A 22,275-nucleotide genomic window follows, 5' to 3' on the forward strand; every position below is an offset into this window, starting at 1 on the left:
TACATGAGGAACAAAATGCTGTGGACAACCACTCAAATGAATAAACCCCTCCATTTCTCAGGTCTCACAGCACCTTGTGGACACATTCTGCATATCTGTCGTGAGAAGAAAAGTAAAACCACATGCAACAGACGCACGCTGCAGCGGGTGTGATTCTCCACCATTTGATCTCACCTCGTGGCTGTTTTCTGAGAACAAACATCACGATGGACTTCCAGGACGGAAGTGACTGATTTACTTTACAATATGTTATGTGCTCAGTCAAAGTGCATATAGTGTCCATTATATGTTTTTAAAGATGCAACCATCTACAACTTTTTTTTTTTTTAAACCCCTCTGTATTGCCGCCTTAGTTTGAAGCCCAACCACAACAATGCATACGTTTCAGTGATGACAATGATTTTGTGTCTGTCTGTGTGTCTGCTGCAAGCTGTGGTGTGCACACAAACACAAAGCAGGTGGTAGTAAACAGGACTCAAAGCGCATGAAAGTACTCACAGCAGGGCTTCTGTGTTGAATTTTCCTTTACAGAACATTTCCTGCATCCACCCGTCAGTATATTTAAGTGTGTACGTGTATTATGTGTACATGGGATGGACACCACATTGTGTCAGGGAATGACAGAATGAACTGTCCGAATGTGTTGTGCTCAGTCAAAGTACACAACTTTTTAAATGAATGACAATTAAATTAAACTATAAAAAAATATAAATGACCACTTGCCTTTTTAAAAGCAGCAGTGCACGCCCAGCTTCCTGAAGCTAAAACACAGAGAGACAAAGTTAGAAAAGCCCCTTTGCACCTTCGGTTGAAGGCTAACCACAACGATGCTTAAGTTTCCATGAGTCATTTGTGTGTCAGTGAGGATGGAGATTTTGTGTCTGTCTGAGTTTATCAAAGCAGGACTCAAAGTACATGAAAGTATCCAATGCAGGGCTTTTGTTTAGAGTTGTTTTTGTTTACAGTTTCCTCCTTGAGACTTTTTCCTCCCTTCCATTTAACTGTGAGTGTGTATTATGTGCACAGGGGGTGAACACAGCAATGATCTAACTGTATGGTATTTATTTTAATTGTCCAGAAACACTTTTATTAAGAACAACTTTAGTTGGTTTAACTTATACCATGACTTGTGGTCAACAATATGTTGATCCAGATCAAGGCCAAAAATCACAATGCAGCGGTCTCACAAGTGTCACTGCAGGTTATTATTATTTATTTATTTATAATCTATTTTCAATCACGAGACATTGTGAGTGTGCTCAAAACCTCCCGGTCTGTTTTGGTCATTCTTTTGATGCCAGAGTTTTTGGTGTTGTACTGGTGTTTGTGTTACTTTTATTGTGATGTTACTTGTGGTTTTCTCTCTGGTTTATATGGATTGTCTTGCGATCAAAGAACACAGACCTTTCTGTGATGTTTCTCTGCTCCTCGCCGTCACCTCTTGACTAGTATGACGTCATGATGCGTAACAGCCCTCCCCTACTCTGTCCACTGTGCTCTTCCTTCTGATGTGTTTTTACACTACCGTACACCGGCTGATCCGATTCATCACAATTGTGCCTCTAAGGTCATCAATCTCACGCGTCATGACGTCAAACTCCACGCTGCTGTCTGACTTGACACGAGAAGAATAGGGGAGAGCGTTTCTTATTCTCTTTTTAAAAGGAGAATTGTAATTTATTCAATGTTGCAAGGCAAACATGTCTATTTTTATGCAGAAGAAATTATATGTATGTTATCAGTCAGTTTGATATTTGTTTTTCAAGGTATATCCTTTAATGAAAAAGTAGCATTGTAATCAGGAATCTGAAAAATCAATAAAGAATCGGATCGATAAGCAGAATCGTCCTTGGTCTCAATAGAATTGAATCAATTCCCATTCCTAGTCATCATTGATGATGTAGAACATCTGGATTGGTTTGCTTCTGTGGTAAGGCAGGCCATGGGCAGCCTGATATTTGGGACCCGTGCAAGGGGGCAGGGCCTTTAAAAAGGGGTGGGAAGCTCACCTGTGCCTTTGATAGCTCACACACCTGAGAGCAGCTGAGGCCAGCCATGTGGTGATCAATTTGGTGAGCTCTTTTCTTTTGATGTAGGTTTTAAAAGCATGATTTTAGTGTGTTTAGTGTGTTGTAATGTGTTGTTGTAATGCTTTCTTTCTTTTGTTTGTAAAGAGCCTTTGAAAGAAACACCACTGTTTTTCCCGGGCCTTTTATAATTTACATGTTGTTGTTTTAAAGTATTCATTTAGCATGGGCCGTTTGTTTGATTTGAGCTTGTGGGTTTTTGTGTTGGGCTGAGGAGAGGGGCAGAGTGACAGGGCAGCCATTTTACATCGGCATTTTATTGTTATTTTGATTGGTTTGCTGTGCCTGAGTTCTTCTATTTTGTTTGTGTGATTTATTTACTGTCCTTACTTACTGTAGCTCCGTCGCCCTTCTCCCTCTGACCGTGCAGTTTAAGTACCACAAGACTTACTTTTAGTTTGTACATTTTGGATTTGATTATTTTTAGCCCTGGTTGTTAATAAAGCTTTTGTTTGGTATTTAGTCTCTGACTCCAGTTTATTCTGGGTATTGTGGGGGATTTATCACCAGGTCACACTTCCATTATATTCAACATAATTTGTCTCTTTTGTCTTTCTGTAAAACTGTAATAAATAGCTGGATACATTCACTGTTCAAACTGATCAAATGCCCTTTCAAAGCTGCAGGGATCTATATTCTACATCAGCTATGGATCTCATGGCGATGTAGGACAGGCCTGCAGCCCCTCAGCTCTGCGGAGGCTTGCAGCTTCTTTCCACTCATTGTTTTGATGTTTTCTTTTTTAATGCAGCATATTTTCAGCTTGAGGTGGAATCACAAATATCTTTTCAAAGTATAATTTGATCATTTTAACCATTTGAATCCTGGTGATACGGACTGACCATGTACTTTATATTTTTCTATAATACGGAGCAGTCTATAAACTGAATGTTTTGATCAAATACGATCAAATAACCTTTCAGTGTTACAGGCATGAATTAGCGTTGCTAAAGCATTGATCATGCAATACAATGTACTCAAGGAAGTTGTGTGCCTTGATAAAATGTACTTTATATATTGTATTTTCCATTCCCACAATCACTTTAGTTTAGTTGCATAACCACAATCATATCTTAACCACCCTGTAAAAATACATTATTTAAAAAGCTCCTATTTAGATCAAATAACGTGTTGTGTTGGTGTCAGTTACCCACCATCAAATCAAAACGTGCTCTTGCAGTTTCATGTTTGGAAAGATAGCAGATTTTCTTTCCTCTGTGGGTTAAACCCAACATAAAAGAGACCAATCAGATTGCTCTGCAGCTGTTGCCTCCCACTTTGATATGATTACACGAAGGTGAACAACATCTTAATGCTTTCTGAATTACAGCAGTCTGAAGTGGAAGAAAAAGAAAATGATGATCGTGTTTTATTTCATGCTGATTCTCAGAATGAACCGTAAGTACATGCAGAAATTTCAGATATCTTCTGAAGTGCAGTCATCGTCTTGTAGGTTTTATAGAGAACAAAACATGATTCTATCTGCTGTTGATGTAAATAAATATCTTTTCAGGATGCTCAGATCAGATCATTGAGACAAGGACTGTTGCAGTTGGAAATGATGTGAGCCTGTATTGTCCCCTTGGGTCTTCAGGAAGCTTGTTTTGGATCAGTATTGATTCTGGAAACCTTCCTAAGTTCTTAGGAAAGACGAATAACTTGCCGAGTGATTCTCGCATTACAGCCATAGGAGAGAATGGAGCATTTGTTCTGCACATTAAAAAAGCGACACTGGGTGACACTGCAGTTTACTACTGTATAAAAACATTCAAAAACCACATCACATTTTTGAAAGGAACAGACCTGAGAGTTGAAGGTAAATACAAACTATTTCATTACAACTTTGTTTCAAATAAATAATGATGTCAACCGTTGTCTTTAGTTGTAAAATGAATGAAGTTCTTAACTTTTTCCTGTATCGCACCAGAACCTGATGTCATTACGGTCCCTCCATCTGATCCGGTCCGTCCAGAAGACTCGCTGACCCTGAAGGACTCGGTCCTCTCCGACTCTGAGATCAAAACATGTGCAGGAGAACACGGTGTGTGCTGTGTTAGAGCTGGATCCCATCAATACCATCCCAGTTTGAATTTTTCTCAAGGAAACGGGGTTGAAGAACATGAAAGGAACCCAGAGGGACTCCCAACACAGAGATGCATCTCCAGCTTCTTCATGAACGTGAGCTACTCTGAGGCTGGATCCTACCACTGTGCTGTGGCTCCGTGTGAGGAGAGGTTTTCTGGAAAGAAAGGTAACCACATCATATTTATGGAAAAATAAACATTGTCTTGTATCAAGGTCAAGTAAATGTACCACAACATCATACATAACACTTTTTTACTAACTGTTAACTTTCATAATTTTCATATTGTGTCAGCAGACACAAGGAATTGGCAGAAGGACAACACATTTCCCTTTCTGTTATGTGCTGCTTTGGCTACAAGTCTGATTGTTATTGCCATTCTTATTCATTCGAACAAGAAACTCAAGAAAAAAGCTTGTGGCGTTTGTAACGGTAAGCAAACTCACTTGCTATCAAACCGTATTTGGTAGAACTGGATACATGTTAATGCCGTTTGTTTTATTTCATCACACAGCCGCCCTTGTCCTGAAAACAAGTGTGGAGACAGCCAGCGGTCATCTGCAGGGTCATCAGGTAAAAGAGAAAAGATGCATGTGTAAAGTAGTCTGCATGTACCTTTTCGCTGTTGTCATCGCATAACATTTCTCATATCTTTGTTCAGACAGATGAAGATTCGTTAGTTTATTCTGCACTGACCTACTCCGCAAGACCAGGTCGGTCAAAGACTTTAAAAACAGCAGAGGAAGAGTGTTTACGCTGACGTCAGGGCTCCAGGGTTGGATTAACAGTCCTAACACTGGATGCTACGTCTGCACCCTGTGGGAAGTGAAGTTCTCCTCTTGAGTTGGTAAAACTTTATTTATTTTGGTTGATTTCAAGGAGCATGTATTACATTTATTTTAAAATTGTATTCAACTGTTTGTTTTTTTATAATAAAAAAATAGTATAATAACTAAGCTTTTGCCAATACATGTACATGTGCTCTAAGGATCTCATATCTGAGTGTTTGTTTCATTGTGAGCTGTTATTAAAGTTGTGAAGATGTTTCGATCTGTCCCTTTGTATGTCATGTACTTTTAAAACATCGACAGCACATCTACTGTGCAATGTTGTGTAAACTAACAGCAAATGGTGGTTGTTAATACTCACACATACAATCCAGATTCATGAGCAGACGGCACATGAAGAAATCCCCCTCTGCGTATGACTAATAGGTTCACTAGAAAAGAAACTTAAGTCACTGGAAGCGGCCTGCGAGTTCAGATGGCGACTGGTTGGATTTTATTAATATCTAGAAATGTTCCTCTTTTAATAATGGTTTGAATTCATACAGCACTTTTCTGAATACACAAAGACGCTTTTCATGGGAATCATTCACACAGTGATGAGAGGAGCCAGCATGCAAGGTGCCACATGAGGATTATCCAACTTTCATACACCGCAGTCGCAGCTATGGGGGCAATTTTTAGGGTTAAGTGTGTTGCTCAAGGACACATCGACCCTGGCTGGAGATCGAACCACCGATTGAACCGCCGATCCTCTGATTGAAGGACCACAGTATTATTTTATATCGAGACTGGTCTTAATGTGACCTACAAATACTCCAAACAACACAAATCTGGGGGCAGGAGGGAGGAGGCTGTTAGGACACTTTTACATCAACTCAATTGTCCAAGATTAATCTAAACAGTAATAATAATAATACTAAAAGAACATCACAAAACATAAATGCCGTCTTTGTCCTAAAATAACCTATTTTCCGTGTGTTAGGACTCCTTCTTGCAGCTTTCATTGATGTTTCTTCTTCATGTGACTTCACGTCACTGAGGATCTCTTCGGGCAGAGGACAGACACTCCTGTGGCAACTCACTGCTATTCTTCCATCTTTTAGCACTTCTTAAGGGGAAATTCAAGAGACTTGTTTCCATGAGGAGCAGAGGAGGAAGTAGTGTGATGCAGACAGAGGAAGACGGTCGGAAGGATGGCTCAACAGAATATCAGACAGGTCACGTCAAGCGGCACCGATGTTCATTTCCCATTAGAGACAAAAAGTTGACATTGCCTGTTAGTTTCTTTTTCCCAAAAACTTTGTTCCATAACCTTTTCAGCAAGTTGTCCCCATTGTAGCCATGAAGACGAAGGCCGTATACTTATTTTAACCCAAACTATGATGTTGTTCAAGCTCTAACAAAGTTTCAGCGCCTAAACCTGACCAAACCTGAACCCCCAGAAGGTCAGAAACCAGTGTTGTCCTGTTGAGAGGAGCAACAGATCAGAAAGTGTCTCGTTGTGGAGGTCACAAACAAATTTTGTGGTTTAGTTTGGAGGACTTGTTGGATGATGCTAGGTGTAGTTAAGGTGTAAACATACTACACCTTAACATATGACGCTCAGAGGTCATTTAATTGTACTTTTGAAGAACGTTTTTGTCGTGTTTTGTGTGTTTTAAACCTGTAACTCAGCAAGTGCAGAATAACCAGGTGCTCATTAATAAGATGCTATTTAAATGATAGTTACTGCATTGCTTGGCTGATCCTCAGCTGATCTGTCATGTTGAGCCTGATTGGAAGCTTCTCCTGTTAATGAAAAGCCATTAAACACAGTAAAGGTTTTGCTGTCATTTCACTTCAATGTCTTAAATCTCAGGAGCACAAACTAACGGATGACATCAGACCTTTAAGACTCCAAAGACTTCAAAACCATTGAAATTACTGTAAAAACTGGTTGAAACAATATCAATATCGGCTGCACCGACTCAGTGTGCGGACTCTGTTTCATGTAGAGAAACCTCTTAAAGTCTGCGTGAATCATCAAAAGACAGTTAACTTGGCAAAAACTCTGAAATGAACATACTTCACCATTCACAGTCAAATGTGTTCCATTTATAAATCTCATGATCTATGCCGATGCGGCATGACAGAAGTATGTCGCTTCATCTTCTTCGCTTACATTTCTGATGCTGAGAACGTGCCGAGCGTTGGGTTTTGTGACTGAGAATCTTGACTTGTCAAATCGTTCTCTGAGTTTTATTTTGTTAAAGTTTCCTGCTGCAACAGCTTCGAGCATTTAGCCAAACTTCAGTTTACACCAGTAAAACAACCCGGATTCATTTTGAAGGACTGCACGTGACAGAGTCGCATTATCACCAAGCTGAAGCACAGTCCAAGAGACCTGGAGGACCCTCTGCAGCCTGCAGCAGGGCTGGAGGAAAGAGACAACACTCACAAGGACCGAACAGGACAAACACTACAAACAGAAGACACTGGAAAACAAAACAAATGATACTCAAAAGTAAATAAAAATACAGAATGTTTTTGTTGTATTTTTTTTAGAACAAATGTTTAAATAGAAGAGTAAAGTTACACTCACTCAACGTATTCAGAAGAATAAAGCAGCCAGTCTTCTGATCATCGTAGCACAGTCCTCTTTTCTTACACAAAGTGCCACAATGGAAGATTTAGTCACAGGATGATTAAGGTTAACTAAGTGTAAATCCTACTGATTGGCTGAAACATATGCACTTCCTGTTACATTTTTTCAGCCCACGACCCATTTTCAGTGAGAGGTAATGACACAATCATGACAAAACATTATCATGACAAAAACATATGTATGATACAATCACACATAAATACAGATCAATTTGTTTAAAACTATGGTTCATTGTTTCTCTGATGTCAAAATTGTTATGCTATATGTTTACCAGGATGACTTCATTAAGATTTACGTAACTCAACTTAAGAGAGAACAGAAATAAGATCAAAATTGGGCAAAAGACAAATAACCGTCTGCATCGTAACCTTTAAGATTGAGAGTAGATCTTCCACAGAAAGGCTCTGAACCTTTCGCTGCTCCAGTGGACGCTTTTACATCAGGACAATGCAAGGTTGCTAAAGGGGAGCTGGAGCGGGTCGTCCTTCAAGCAGATGATCGGCTCCTCGGGTCCATGTCGATGTGTCCTTGGGCAAGACACACAACCCCAATTTGCTCCCGTGGGCTGTGCCTCCAGGAGGAGAGAGAGCCGGGCTGGTGGCACCTGCACGGTAACCTCTGCCATCAGTGAAATGGGCGTGAAGAATAACATGTAGTGTGAGAGTAAATAAGCAAATATCTTACATTTGTATTATATTATATTGGATTTGTTAATATCATTATACAAATGCTGTTAAAAGTACTGCTGCTATTTGGAATATGTAACAGATACTCTTCCTGTATTAATATACACGCTTTTTAGAACGACTCAAACGCTGCATCATGTTGTGTTGATATAATTATGTCCCTGTGTTGCATCACCCCAGAGGAGTGTAGAGGTTTCTCCTCACACCATGAAGCACATCATTGTGCTTTCATGGTAAAATGGTGGTGTCCGATGGTGGGCTTTACCACTTCAGAGCAGACATCTTCTCACCTCAGGGACTAAGTCACCTGCGAGACCCGGCCTCCATGTTACAGAAATAGAGCTGGAGTAACCTGCTTCAATCTCTCTTTGCTGTACATGTGATATGATATTTTCCATGGTGAATGATCCTATAATTATGAATTTAGAAAGAATATTATGAATCAAAATAATGAATTCGAACATAAAATAGATTAGTGGTTTACAATAGCTGCATTAGATTACTGCAGAGAGCTTTTATATCTGGATGGAAACAAAAAATAGACTTAGAAATACTTTCTGAAATGCTTAAATATGTCATATGTATAGATACTCAAAAAATAGTTTGCTTTATTCAACACTGGTCTTTTAGCTCACGTCAATAAACTATGAAACAAGCAAAGACACCCGCAGAGGTAAACTGTGAGATGTAGGCTGTGGCTGGCCGCTCAACATGTTTCCTCCGAATGTACTCGACTCTGGGCATCAACAGGAAGAGGAGCTGAGGTAAAAAAAAAAAGGCTGATATAGCGAGAACAGTTGACCTGATCGTTTTGTATTCTGCTTTACTGGATGCGTCCTTGTTTAGTTAAATCAATGTCTAGGAAATAACCTCATGAAACCTGAGTTGTTTTTAAATAGTAGATTGTGTATTGTTTTATAATCATGATTGATATTTTAAAAAAAACATGAATCAAGTTCAGTCTCACAAAATGTTTCATGATACATGTTATAACATTTTAAGTTTATGGGATCAAAGTCTTCAATTGAAGGTTGAATTAAAACTCAGTGGGGATTTGAAGACGTCACTGTTTCACCAACATTTACATGAACGTATTCACAGTCTAACAAACCATCGGAGACCACCACATGTGTATTGTGTGTGTGGTTTAGTTTAGTGAGACACTAAAAAACAATCTTCAAAACAATCAAACCAGACATTCCAGTCCAATCACACCATAGATACTGTAATGCTTGCAGTAATCAGTAATCTCTTTTAAAACGCTTCTTTAAACCCATATTTACAGAATAGCTTTTATTTAATGTTGTGGCTTTACTGCTTTATATTATTATAATTGTTATTATTTTCTTTGTTTATTTTCATCATATTAATTGGCTTTTTGTTTCAGGGTATCACTTTGACCTTAGCTTGTTTTTGTCTGTCAAAGCGCTTTGTAAATTTGTTTTTAAAAGGTTGTATATGGATACAGGTATTATTATTATTATTATTATTATTATTATTATTATTATTATTATCATCATTAGGTTTAACTGAACAAATTTAGATCATGACAAATGTCACAAGTAGAAGTGTGTAAGTTTTCATCTAAAACAGGTCATTATGAAAGCAGAGGAATATGCCACATGACTAAGTCTTGTTCCAAAGTTCAGTACTTTATTTGATGGGACATTAGCAGGAGTTCCCACATCAACTTTGAGGAAATGACTTCAAAAGCGAAAGGTTATGGATTGAGCCGTTTAAAATGTGTACGCTAAACATACAACATCAGTTAATCACATGACATTCAATACATGCACTAAGAGGTACACATGGCCAGCTCAGCTATGGAGGCAAAGCTTTGAGAGACATGGATTACAACTCACAAAGAGGGAGAACAACTTTATTCTCTGCTCAGGTGAACATTACTCCATGATATCTTTACATTAAGAAAAGTCGTTCAACACTATATTAATGCTCTTAATGTAATATAGAGAGCTGTTGAATTTGAAGCTACATCCAGCAACAAGTTAGCTTAGCAACAAGGAGACAAAGCTCGCCTGACTGAAATCAGTCTGCTAGTATTTCTGTACTCAAAGGTTGAGCGGGTCTTCTTCCAATTGGAAGATTGGCAGTTTGATCTCCCAGCTTCTCTAGTCCGCTTGTCGAGCTAGCTATTTCCCCCTGTTTCTCGTCATTGTGCTAAGCTAAGCTAACCGGCATGCTGGCTGTGGCGCCATATTGACATGAGACAGATATCAATCTTCTCATCACACTCTCCTCAAGAGAGAAAGCTTTTTCTGTCAGTTCTTCATATTATTACTCCAAGTTCAATACAAGTAATACCAGCAATAAGTAGTCGTTTGACCAATTTATTTGGTGAGATTAAAATATAACCAGCAAAAACATACGGCCTGTAGGTGTCATTTTTGCAGAAAAAAGCAGGGAGTTGGGTAAAGATCGAACTACAGGTCAGAGGAAAAGGAGAGTGAGCAGCAGCTGCCACAAAGATTTAGGTGAGACCAGTGATTGAGCAACACTCTTCCTCTTCTCAACAACTAAAGAAGAAGAAAACCACATCCCCCAACTACTGCACTGGAAACACTTTGTGGTATCACTGCTAGGTGTGTGTGCGTGTGTGGGTCCGTTACAGCTGCTATTGTCAAGAAATGTTTCATTACACTTTCCTTGTTAGAAAATGCTTTAAAGGTGTTCACCTCTGCTGTGTGCGTGACAGCAACCAAAGACTCTCATATACATTACGACATTATTTTAGAGACATTAAACACCGGATATGAGTTTCTGTTGTATCAAGTCATTCTGGCCATTCTTTCTTTGAAACGTCTATCACAGAAAGACAGGAAAGGAAGTTGAACAGAGAGTAATGTGATGCATCAGAACGTATGAGCAAAACTCACACCAACAACGTCTTGTCATGAATTTCAGCCCACCCATTCGCCTGAAGTCATCGTTTAGTTTCATTCGAAATGCCATGTGTCAGGGAATCTAATGTTATTCCAAGGCAACAGCACAACCATAGTACTACTACTTCAACAACTGCTACTTGTATTACAAGTAAAACAAATAGTACTACTTCTACTACAACAACAAAAGATGAATAATAATGATGAATGCTGTAATTGACAGGTCATCTGATCTGAAGGCCTGACAAATTGGATCATTTTATCTTCTCTTAACAAATACTCTGCTGCCACCTGGTGAAACAATACACAATGTATATACATTAGGGCTGGGCAAATAAGCGTTTTAACGTGTTTACTTCTCAATTCTTTAATGGCGTTAATTATTTGATTTTGCATTGTTATGGTCCTATCACTGCCGCACACAGGTGCTGCACTTTAAACCTCTCCAGACGGCGTGAGCCGCTACGCCTCACAAAGCTCTCACAGGCGGTGAGTCTCAGCGCTGCAGGCTGCGCGTCTCGATTGAACATTAATCGCGCATGCGCACAGCTCCTGACCCACTATGGCAAAGCACTTTAAGTCAGCATCACTTCTGGATCTTTACTCTTCTCTAAAAGAAAACTTTCCTCACATCACAAGATGTTCGGTGCACTTGTTCAAGACACCACAGACTGGACTTTTCTCACTGAGGAAGAAAAACTGAACTGAACTGAAAAACATGAACTTATTGCTTCAGTATAAAGTGAATCAGTTGCTGGTCTTTAACAGACATCTTTAAGGTAAGCAACAGACTGAACGTGGACAAAAGAAGGAGTGGTTTGTCCCTCACTGGGACCCTTACTACTGAACACACTGTTTATGTTGTTCCCTGATAAAATACAAATGGTATTACTTGTACCTGTTCAGAAAAAGAAAACATATTTATATACTATATATGTATGTATGTTTTAACAGCCATTTAATTGTATTCTAACAATAAACACTATAATAAACATTTGCTTTATACATTGTATTTATGTACAGCCCCGCAGCCTGTATCCTCCTCTCCTCCAGCCACTCGCACCGGACCCATTAAAACAGGAGGCATCGTCCAAGTCCTGGACCACAGCGGATATATATATATATATATATATATATATATATATATATATATATATATATATATATATATATATATATATATATATATATAAAACAAATCTACTACAGGGAGAGAGCACCAGGTGATGATGATCCCTTCATCTGATTGATGCTGACTTCATTCTTTTCAGATGTGTTTTTCTGTCAAATAGACCAAATACTAGCATAAACTTAAATAGTGTCTTATTATAATAGTGTGAGGAATGTTATGGCTGATAACTGCAGTTACATGCAGTGGCGGTTCGTCAATAGAGGGCGCTAAGGCGACGCCCCTCTTTACATTTTGAGATGAAAAAAGAAGAAGAAAAAAATAATAATATATATAAACCGTCAAAAAATACACCGACTAATTTAAACAAGAAATATACCGTGTTGACGCGTTAGAAGTGTGTGGGAGACCGTAATCTAAGTTAAATGTGACCAAATATAAATATTCACTGAGAAAAGCCACTCCCTCTTTCTCGGGCGCCGGCCAAATGCAGCGAGCAAAGTTTTCACGGTCGTTACGGCAAAGAGAGCTTCTCAATGGCGGATGAAACTGGAATCTAGCCAATGACATCGCTTCTTATTTCAACGTGACTGGACTATTCGTCGAATCAGAGACCTGTATCCTTCCCGCACTTCCTATATCTCACGTAGCTACGCGAGCAACATAACTAGCAGAGACATGGCGACTGAAAACTATGTGGTATCTCTGCGCGAAACATCTTTCAATCGACGATCAGATGTTGACAAGAAGAGCCTGAACCAGTTGGACCCGAACGTCCGGATTAAATAACCCAGCAGCAAAGCAGTGACCGCGAGAGGACAACCAACTGGAGCTTCTCCTCGAGCCTATATGCTAACCGGAGCTGGTTAGCTGGATGCTAATAAGCTTAAAGGATTGCTGCAGAGGTGAGTGTCAACATCAGCAGATGCCTGTGTTAGAGTTTAATGTTTTATCTTTCCCACAGCAGAACGCATGTTGGACATTGTTAGATTTGGGTGGATATCATATCAGATTATAACTTTATCTAAAATACCAATTCAACCCCCAACGTCTGCGTGTGTTTTAGCTTCAGGCTAGAGCATCAAGGTGGCTCCTGGCCTTTTGTATATGTTGATGAGCCATCAAGACACACAAAACATAGTTTCTTTTGTCTGCTGCCACGACAATGGTTGAAGTCATCGTGTCCCCCCGTAGTTGCTGGAGTAGCGGTCGTCTAACCGTCCAATGACCTGATGAGCATGAGGAAGGTCCCGCAACTATGGCTTGAAGAAGTAACTGACGTAGCAAGACTAGCCCCGTGAAGATAGATCAACGAACTCTCTGTTAGTGTGAACCGACTACCGTGTGTTTTTCCTGCAGCCACATGATGGTATTCAAGATATGTTCAATATATCAACTCCTAACTCGTCTTTTGAATGTAGGAACATATACCAATATAACCATTATTGGTGATACACAGCTCAAGTTGTCAAAATAACGGTTTCATACTCAACCTCACTCATGATATCTGCATTTTATAAGTATTTTTAACTGGCAACCAGCAAAAAGAGATAACTGAGTTCTTAAATGTAGGAACATAGAAGTAACGAGATGCAGAGATCCTGCATATTTGACTTTAAGTATCACCGGAAGTGCTTCGACTGAATACATCTGCTCCTGGATCATAACAATTCAGCCAACTCACAATCCAGTAAATCCACCACACAAGGATTCAGACTGATGGGTCTCCTGCAAAGAGGAAATACCTGAACTGATGCCGATTCCAACTGACTATATTTCCCTTTTAATGTTAAAATATTATTTTTGCAAGCAGAATGTCTCTCGTGGTTATATGTATTGTGGTTCAATAAATATTTGTTGTCTGGACATTAACGTGAACTGTAGCTGCTGTGGTGGTCCGATCTTGAAATGGTTAGGCTGGTTGGAAGCCCAAGAAGCGTAGCTTTCCGTAGCAGTGCCACACTATCGCGTTATTCTTATTTAAAGGAACAAAAAACACACGGTAGTCGGTTCACGCGCCACACAAACAGAGAGTTCGTTGATCTATCTTCACGGGGCTAGTCTTGGACAGCTACTTCTTCGAGCCATAGTTGCGGGACCTTCCACTTGCGCACCAGGTCATTGGGCCAGACAATTGACAACCAGCCCAGCGAGCTGACAGCAACACTTGGGGGGATATGATGTTGCTTACCCTATTATCGAACCCGGGGCTCTCGTGTGACAGACGCGCGCACTAACCATTCACCCACCGTGCTAGGATAATAAGTAGATATCAGTGGGTATATTTATCTCTTACAATTAGCAGATGGACAGTGTAGTGAGGCCGGGCGACGCTCACAGACACGGAGCATGTTTATTTTTAAATTCAATTTCCTGTGGAGACGTTCACGGTGAACAGTTCAACTGGGTGTCTTTTCAAAGCAAGGCGCAGATTTTTATGGACTCCATTAGGGACTAGTCACCACCAAAGTTTCAGAAAGACACAATTCTCCCCACCAATATGGGAAAATATTTTGCACTAATTTTTGAAAACTCCTTCCAATTGTTGTCTAAACTATGTTCGTAAAAAAATACATTTCCATGTTTTGCAAGATGCTGTCATTGGATTGGCTGAAGTAGGAGTCAGAAACACGACGTGAATCTTGACTTGCAGAAAGAGAGCTGGCAGTAGTCCGACACGGGAAGCTACTCAAATACGCCAGAAAATAATGCACTCTTAAAAGGAACTGTCCACAAACACGTCTTCGTACTTTTATTCAAACAAGTCCCAGGTTAAACACGAGCACGGGTTTTGGTCTGCAGCCTGCAAACAGCACGTCTTCCTGCTCCTCTTAAAGAGACAGCGCTCTGTTCTACAGACTCAACACAACACTGTTTCCTTCACAGTCAGTATGTGTACATGTAATCAATGTTCTCAAACATTGGAATAACAAAATATGAACTAACTTTAACACACATGTAAAGTAAATGATTAGAAATGGGCACAGTAAGACATCAGTAAGACATATGATCATATTTCAGGTCGCCACAACAGCACTTTTGAATTGTGAATTATGTGATGTTGAATAAAAAAACAAAGTTGTTCCATAAAACAAGTCTTCAATTGATTCTGTGTTGAGGTGTATTATCATGACTGACAGTGTAAACATTGTCTACCTGTTTTAACTGCATTATCATCATGTTAAAATATGCATGTGCAGACGAGGATAAGTTTTCTTTGCTCTTTAGGGAACAGTCAGTTTGAGCCACAGTGAGGATCAAAGAAGTCGGTGCAGCAGAGTCCTGACATAGGGAGTGAACCACACCAGCCTGATCCCAAATTCATCAAGTACAGCAACTTCAGCTCAAGAAGTTACAGTTGCTCTGGACAATATTGATCTTAAAGATGTAGCCAACAGTTCCTCTGTGAATGATAGACAGAGGTATCTTTAGTGAATTTAAATAAGAGATCGAAAGGAAAGGAAAGAAAAGTAGCTCATTATTGCATAACGGAGGAAAACACTTTATTTATAACCTGTTAAGTGCTGCAGAATAGATTTATTTGATTTTTTTATTGATTTATTCTTTTTTCACTCACTGCACAACTGGGAAAGGTTTTTTAGCAGAACGCTTTTCATTCATTTATTTAATTATTTATTTTGTATTATTTATTTGGTGCAGAATACTGTATTTAAATTAAGGTTGTATTACTGTTAATATGTTTAAATGAGTTCCAAATTACACAAATATTAATATATTTTCATAAAGTTTGCCTGTTCAACATAACATTTTTTTATGGCGGGGTCCCTACCAACGCTGAGACTAAACCTACGGCCTCGGAGGAGAGGGAGGCTGATGAAGAGTGCGGTGAGGCCGGGTGGCACACGTCACCAAGCCTCACAGAGAGCTCTTGGTCATGTTTTTTTTTTTAACAATTAATAAATACATATATATTAATTTGTATCTTTAAAACTACAGATCAGCTGTTTGTTCGGCACATAGTTTTCCGAATTCAAAAGTGCTGTTGTGGCGCCCTGAAATATGATCATATGTCTCACTGATTTAATACGACTGTGCCCATTTATAATCATTTACTTTACATGTGTGTTAAAGTTAGTTCATATTTTGTTATTCCAATGTTTGAGAACATTGATTACATGTACACATACTGACTGTGAAGGAAACAGTGTTGTGTTGAGTCTGTAGAACAGAGCGCTGTCTCTTTAAGAGGAGCAGGAAGACGTGCTGTTTGCAGGCTGCAGACCAAAACCTGTGCTCGTGTTTAACCTTAATAAAAGTACGAGGACGTGTTTGTGGACAGTTCGTTTTAAGAGTGCATTATTTTCTAGCGTATTTGAGTAGCTTCATGTGTCAGACTACTGCCAGCTCTCTTTCTGCAAGTCAAGATTCACGTCGTGTTTCTGACTCCTACTTCAGCCAATCCAATGACAGCATCTTGCAAAACATGGAAATGTATTTTTCACGAACATAGTTTAGACAACAATACGAATGAGTTTTCAAAATATAGTGCAAAATATTTTCCCATATTTGTGGGGAGAATTGTGTCTTTCTGAAACTTTGGTGGTGACTAGTCCCTAATGGAGTCCATAAAACCTGCGCCTTGCTTTGAAAAGACACCCAGTTGAACTGTTCACCGTGAACGTCTCCACAGGAAGTTAAATTTAAAAATAAACATGCTCCGTGTCTCTGTGAGCGTCGCCCGGCCTCACTACACTGTCCATCTGCTAATTGTAAGAGATAAATATACCCACTGATATCTACTTATTATCCTAGCACGGTGGGTGAATGGTTAGTGCGCGCGTCTGTCACACGAGAGCCCCGGGTTCGATAATAGGGTAAGCAACATCATATCCCCCCAAAATGTTGTCAGGTTGCTGGGTTGGTTGTCAATTGTCTGGCCCAATGACCTGGTAGGCAAGTGGAAGGTCCCGCAACTATGGCTCGTAGCTGTCGAAGACTAGCCCCGTGAAGATAGATCAACGAACTCTCTGTTTGTGTGGCGCGTGAACCGACTACCGTGTGTTTTTTGTTCCTTTAAATAAGAATAACGCGATAGTGTGACACTGCTACGGAAAGCTACGCTTCTTGGGCTTCCAACCAGCCTAACCATTTCAAGATCGGACCACCACAGCAGCTACAGTTCACGTTAATGTCCAGACAACAAATCTTTATTGAGCCACAATAGATATAACCACGAGAGACATTCTGCTTGCAAAAATAATATTTTAACATCAAAAGAGAAATATAGTCAGTTGGAATCGGCATCAGTTCAGGTATTTCCTCTTTGCAGGAGACCCATCAGTCTGAATCCTTGTGTGGTGGATTTACTGGATTGTGAGTTGGTTGAATTGTTATGATCCAGGAGCAGATGTATTCAGTCGAAGCACTTTCGGTGATATTTAAAGTCAAATATGCAGGATCTCTGCATCTCGTTACTTCTATGTTCCTCCATTCAAAAGACGAGTTAGGAGTTGATATATTAAACATATCTTAAAATACCATAATGTGGCTGCAGGTGGTGCATTCAAGACGCCAAGAAGTTCAAGAAGTCGTAGATAATGTAATTGCATCTTTGTTTATCCCTCCTCTCTTACCGTAGTTAGTTCTTATTCCACTGAGAAGACATGCTGCAGCTACTTTTCACACTTGTTGTCTGGTAGCCTTTAAAGATTTAAGTCTGTCAGTAAATCTGTATGTAGCACTGTGTTCACTGTGTTAGTACAACCTTGTGTTGTGTAGATGCTTTCTGCGTTGACATCAATGTTAAAATGAGCTAAGACGCGAACTGGTCAAGGGAGTTTTAGGTTAATGGCTACTAACCTTTTCTGGCATAGTGACTGTATGTTGAATCAGAGCTTAATATTCATGTGTGTGTGTTTATGGACTTTTTGTAAGCTCATTTCTTGTTCTGTTTTTCAGTTTTACAAAACCAAGATTCTAACTAAAAACATTAAACTTCACTCTGGATTCCTAGGTCTTTATTTTATGCATCAGCTGTTTGCTATCTGCTAAGTTGACTTATAAAAGTAAGGGCAGAATATTAACTGTTTCATAATGTCTCCAAATTCATATTTTATTTAGACTAACGGAGAAAGTGTGATACAGTGAATGCATCATGCCAACATCCTCTTTTCATCTCCAGGTTTTCACGGGTCTTTCTGTCTCCGTCACGTCTTTTGAAATGTGGCTCGTGGTCGCTTCTGTGCCGCTGCTTCTTCCCGCCCTCCTCATCGTGGCGTCCGGTCGTCATCGTGTCACTGTGCCGTGGAGCTCTGGCCTAGGCGCTCAGGATGCTGCGAGGGAGAGTGTGTGTGAGGAGCACCCACTCCTTCCTGTTCACCCAATGCACCCACGGCAAAGCCGACAGCGTCCTGGAGACCTTTGACCTCTATGCTGACACACACCCGTCCCTCTGCGTCGGCCCACAGACTGGTCAGTGTATGCAGAATCACTTTAGTGCATTGAGTTAAGAGGAGCTGTCTTCATGAAATCAGGGAAGATGATTTTATATGAACATCTCACAGATACAAAGCTGTTGGAAGACCTTTTAACTCTTAAAATCAAGACTGTGTCACATCATTTTCTTTGTGTAATATTTTACATATAACTGCAAAGTTATCAGCTGTAACATTCCTCACACTCTGATAATAATAAGACAACATTTAAGTTTATGCTGGTATTTGGTCTATTTGAAAGAAAAAACATATCTGAAAAGGATGAAGTCAGCATCAATCAGATGAAGGGATCAGCATCACCTGTCCTCTCCTGTAGGTGAAGCCCTGGATGAAGCGGTGAGGCGTGTCCGTCCCTTCCAAGGGTTGGAGCTGGGGATGCACTGTGGCTACAGTTCTGTCTGCATGCTGCGTCTGCTGCCCCCTGCTGGCCTGTTGCCCCTTGATAGAGCAGTAGGTCATGGATGATACCAGATGAATGGCTCGGCAGAACAAGTTAAAGACCCACACCAGCACTTTTGTATTGTGAAGTATGTGATTGTGAATTTATAAAAAAATAAGCCTGTTCCATAAAAACTGAACCTATTACCTAAATAGTCTAAATTTCTTTCAAAATAAATACATATACTACTCATATCATGTCTACATTTATTGATTAAGGCATTATTTTGAAATGCATTTAGGAAACTCAGAAAGCCAGTGCAGATGCGGTGGAGGTCCAGGAAGCAGCAGCTGCACCATCAGGGCTTCAGGCGAATATGGAGCCAGTACAGTCTCAATAATGGTAAATGCACAGAGAAAGATTCGCTAATGTTTTCAAGATTCACAAATGCGCACAAAAATTCACAAATATATTTGACTTACAAATGCACACAGGATTCACAAATACATTCCAATGATTTATATAAATGTAATTTAAAAAAATCACAAATCTATGTCTGCATTTGTATGTATTTATTTGTGAATCACACTGCATTTGTGGCTCCACATGTACAAGTTGCTTTTTTGAGACTCCCCTGCCGTGGCTCGATTCGCAAATGTCTTTTTTCAAACTGGATCTACCTGTAGCCAATCAGATGTCGCCCTCATTTTCAACCAATCGCATGAGCACCGCTCCCCCTCCCCTGCCCACCATTCAGATATGGCCGTGTCTACTACCGAACACTTTACGAAGTACACTGCAATACAGTGCACTATAACACAGCACTAACATATGTAGTGCACTGTGTTGCTGATAAGCGCTGTATCAAATGGAACACTTACGTTAACCAATTGGCGGAAGTGACGGACGCAAATCTGTTCGCGGCACCCGCGAAAATTAAGCCGGAAGTGACGTCCGCAAATCTGCTCGCGATACCCGCGAAACTAAAACTGACAAAATGAACGCACTTCTTACACTATTTTTGTCCCTTGTGTTCCCCTTTCTCCAACCTATGTGGACACTGCGACACCTCCACAATCGCAGCAGGAGGATATAAATAAATTAATAAAAAACTGGCGAAATGGCTCCTCCTCTTCCGGTACGTAGCCAAGATGGCGTCAGTTCAGTGCAAGTAGTGTCCATCGCTTTACACTACATTTTTTTAACCGTTTGCAGTGCGCCATCCGGGTACTTAACCTCACTCATCATATCTGCATTTTATAAGTATTTTTAACTGGAAACCAGTAAAAAGAGATAACTGAGCTCTGGCACCACCTGCAGCCACATTGTGGTATTTAAGATATGTTTAATAGATCAACTCGTCTTTTAAATGTAGGAACATAGATGTAACGAGATGCAGAGATCCTGCATATTTGACTTTAAATATCAGCGGAAGTGCTTCCACTGAATAACTCTGCTCCTGGATCATAACAAATCAAGCGACTCACCAATATTTGTTGGTTGTTGTCTGGACATTAACGTGAACTGTAGCTGCTGTGGTGGTCCGATCTTGAAATGGTTAGGCTGGTTGGAAGCCCAAGAAGCGTAGCTTTCCGTAGCAGTGTCACACTATCGCGTTATCTTTATTTAAAGGAACAAAAAACACACGGTAGTCGGTTCACGCGCCACACAAACAGAGAGTTCGTTGATCTATCTTCACGGGGCTAGTCTTGCTACGTCAGCTACTTCTTCAAGCCATAGTTGCGGGACCTTCCTCATGCTCATCAGGTCATTGGACGGATAGACGACCGCTACTCCAGCAACCTGACAGCAACAACGGGGGGATATGATGTTGCTTACCCTATTATCGAACCCGGGGCTCTCGTGTGACAGACGCGCGCACTAACCATTCACCCACCGTGCTGGGATAATAAGTAGATATCAGTGGGTATATTTATCTCTTACCATTAGCAGAGACACGGAGCATGTTTATTTTTAAATTTAACTTCCTGTGGAGACGTTCACGGTGAACAGTTCAACTGGGTGTCTTTTCAAAGCAAGGCGCAGGTTTTTATAGACTCCGTTAGGGACTAGTCACCACCAAAGTTTCAAAAAGACACAATTCTCCCCACAAATATGGGAAAATATTTTGCACTATATTTTGAAAACTCATTCGTATTGTTGTCTAAACTATGTTCGTGAAAAATACATTTCCATGTTTTGCAAGATGCTGTCATTGGATTGGCTGAAGTAGGAGTCAGAAACACGACGTGAATCTTGACTTGCAGAAAGAGAACTGTCCACAAACACGTCAACAACATATGAACTAACTTTAACACACATATAAAGTAAATGATTAGAAATGGGCACAGTCGTATTAAATCAGTGAGACATATGATCATATTTCAGGTCGCCACAACAGCACTTTTGAATTGTGAATTATGTGATGTTGAATAAAAAAACAAAGTTGTTCCACAAAACGAGTCTTGCATTGATTCTGTGTTGAGGTGTATTATCATGACTGACAGTGTAAACATTGTCTACCTGTTTTAACTGCATTATCATCATGTTAAAATATGCATGTGCAGACGAGGATAAGTTTTCTTTGCTCTTTAGGGAACAGTCAGTTTGAGCCACATTGAGCATCAAAGAAGTCGGTGCAGCAGAGTCCTGACATAGGGAGTGAACCAGACCAGCCTGATCCCAAATTCATCAAGTACAGTAACTTCAGCTCAAGAAGTTACAGTTGCTCTGGACAAAATTGATCTTAAAGATGTAGCCAACAGTTCCTCTGTGAATGATAGACAGAGGTATCTTTTTAGTGAATTTAAATAAGACATCAAAAGAAAAGTAGCTATTGATTGCATGACAGCCTGTTTAGTGCTGCGGAATAGATTCATTTGACTTTTTATTTAGTCTGTATTCACTACACTGCTGAAAAGTTTTTTAGCAGAACGCTTTTTATTCATTTTTTTATTATTATTATGTATTTATTTGGTGCACAATACTGTTTTGTATTTAAAGTAAGGTTGTATCATTGTTATGTTTAAATAAGTTCCAAGTTACACAAATGTTAATATATTTTCATAAAGTTTGCCTCTTCAACATAATATCAACAGTTTTTTTATGGCGGGGTCCCTACCAA

The 22,275-nt window shown here is 39.8% G+C and overlaps 2 long non-coding RNA genes across 3 annotated transcripts; one reads left to right on the top strand and one right to left on the bottom strand.

Annotated features, from left to right (window-relative positions):
- Nucleotides 1-12,948: 12,948 nt before the first annotated feature.
- On the top strand, nucleotides 12,949-19,832 carry LOC137788453 (uncharacterized). The gene is made up of 3 exons (XR_011077742.1): nucleotides 12,949-13,222; nucleotides 18,460-18,749; nucleotides 19,089-19,832. It is a non-coding gene; the product is annotated as an uncharacterized lncRNA (long non-coding RNA).
- On the bottom strand, nucleotides 17,515-21,158 carry LOC137788446 (uncharacterized). Of its 2 annotated transcripts, XR_011077741.1 has the most exons (4): nucleotides 20,991-21,158; nucleotides 20,639-20,771; nucleotides 19,073-19,210; nucleotides 17,515-18,610 (listed from the first exon to the last, which is right to left on the bottom strand). It is a non-coding gene; the product is annotated as an uncharacterized lncRNA (long non-coding RNA). The 2 variants fall into 2 exon arrangements; XR_011077740.1 differs by having other exon boundaries at nucleotides 20,639-21,158.
- Nucleotides 21,159-22,275: the final 1,117 nt, after the last annotated feature.

This window comes from Clinocottus analis, unplaced genomic scaffold, assembly GCF_023055335.1.
Source record: "Clinocottus analis isolate CAN_PGR_092001 unplaced genomic scaffold, fCliAna1.0.p SCAF_10, whole genome shotgun sequence".
Taxonomy (NCBI): domain Eukaryota; kingdom Metazoa; phylum Chordata; class Actinopteri; order Perciformes; family Cottidae; genus Clinocottus; species Clinocottus analis.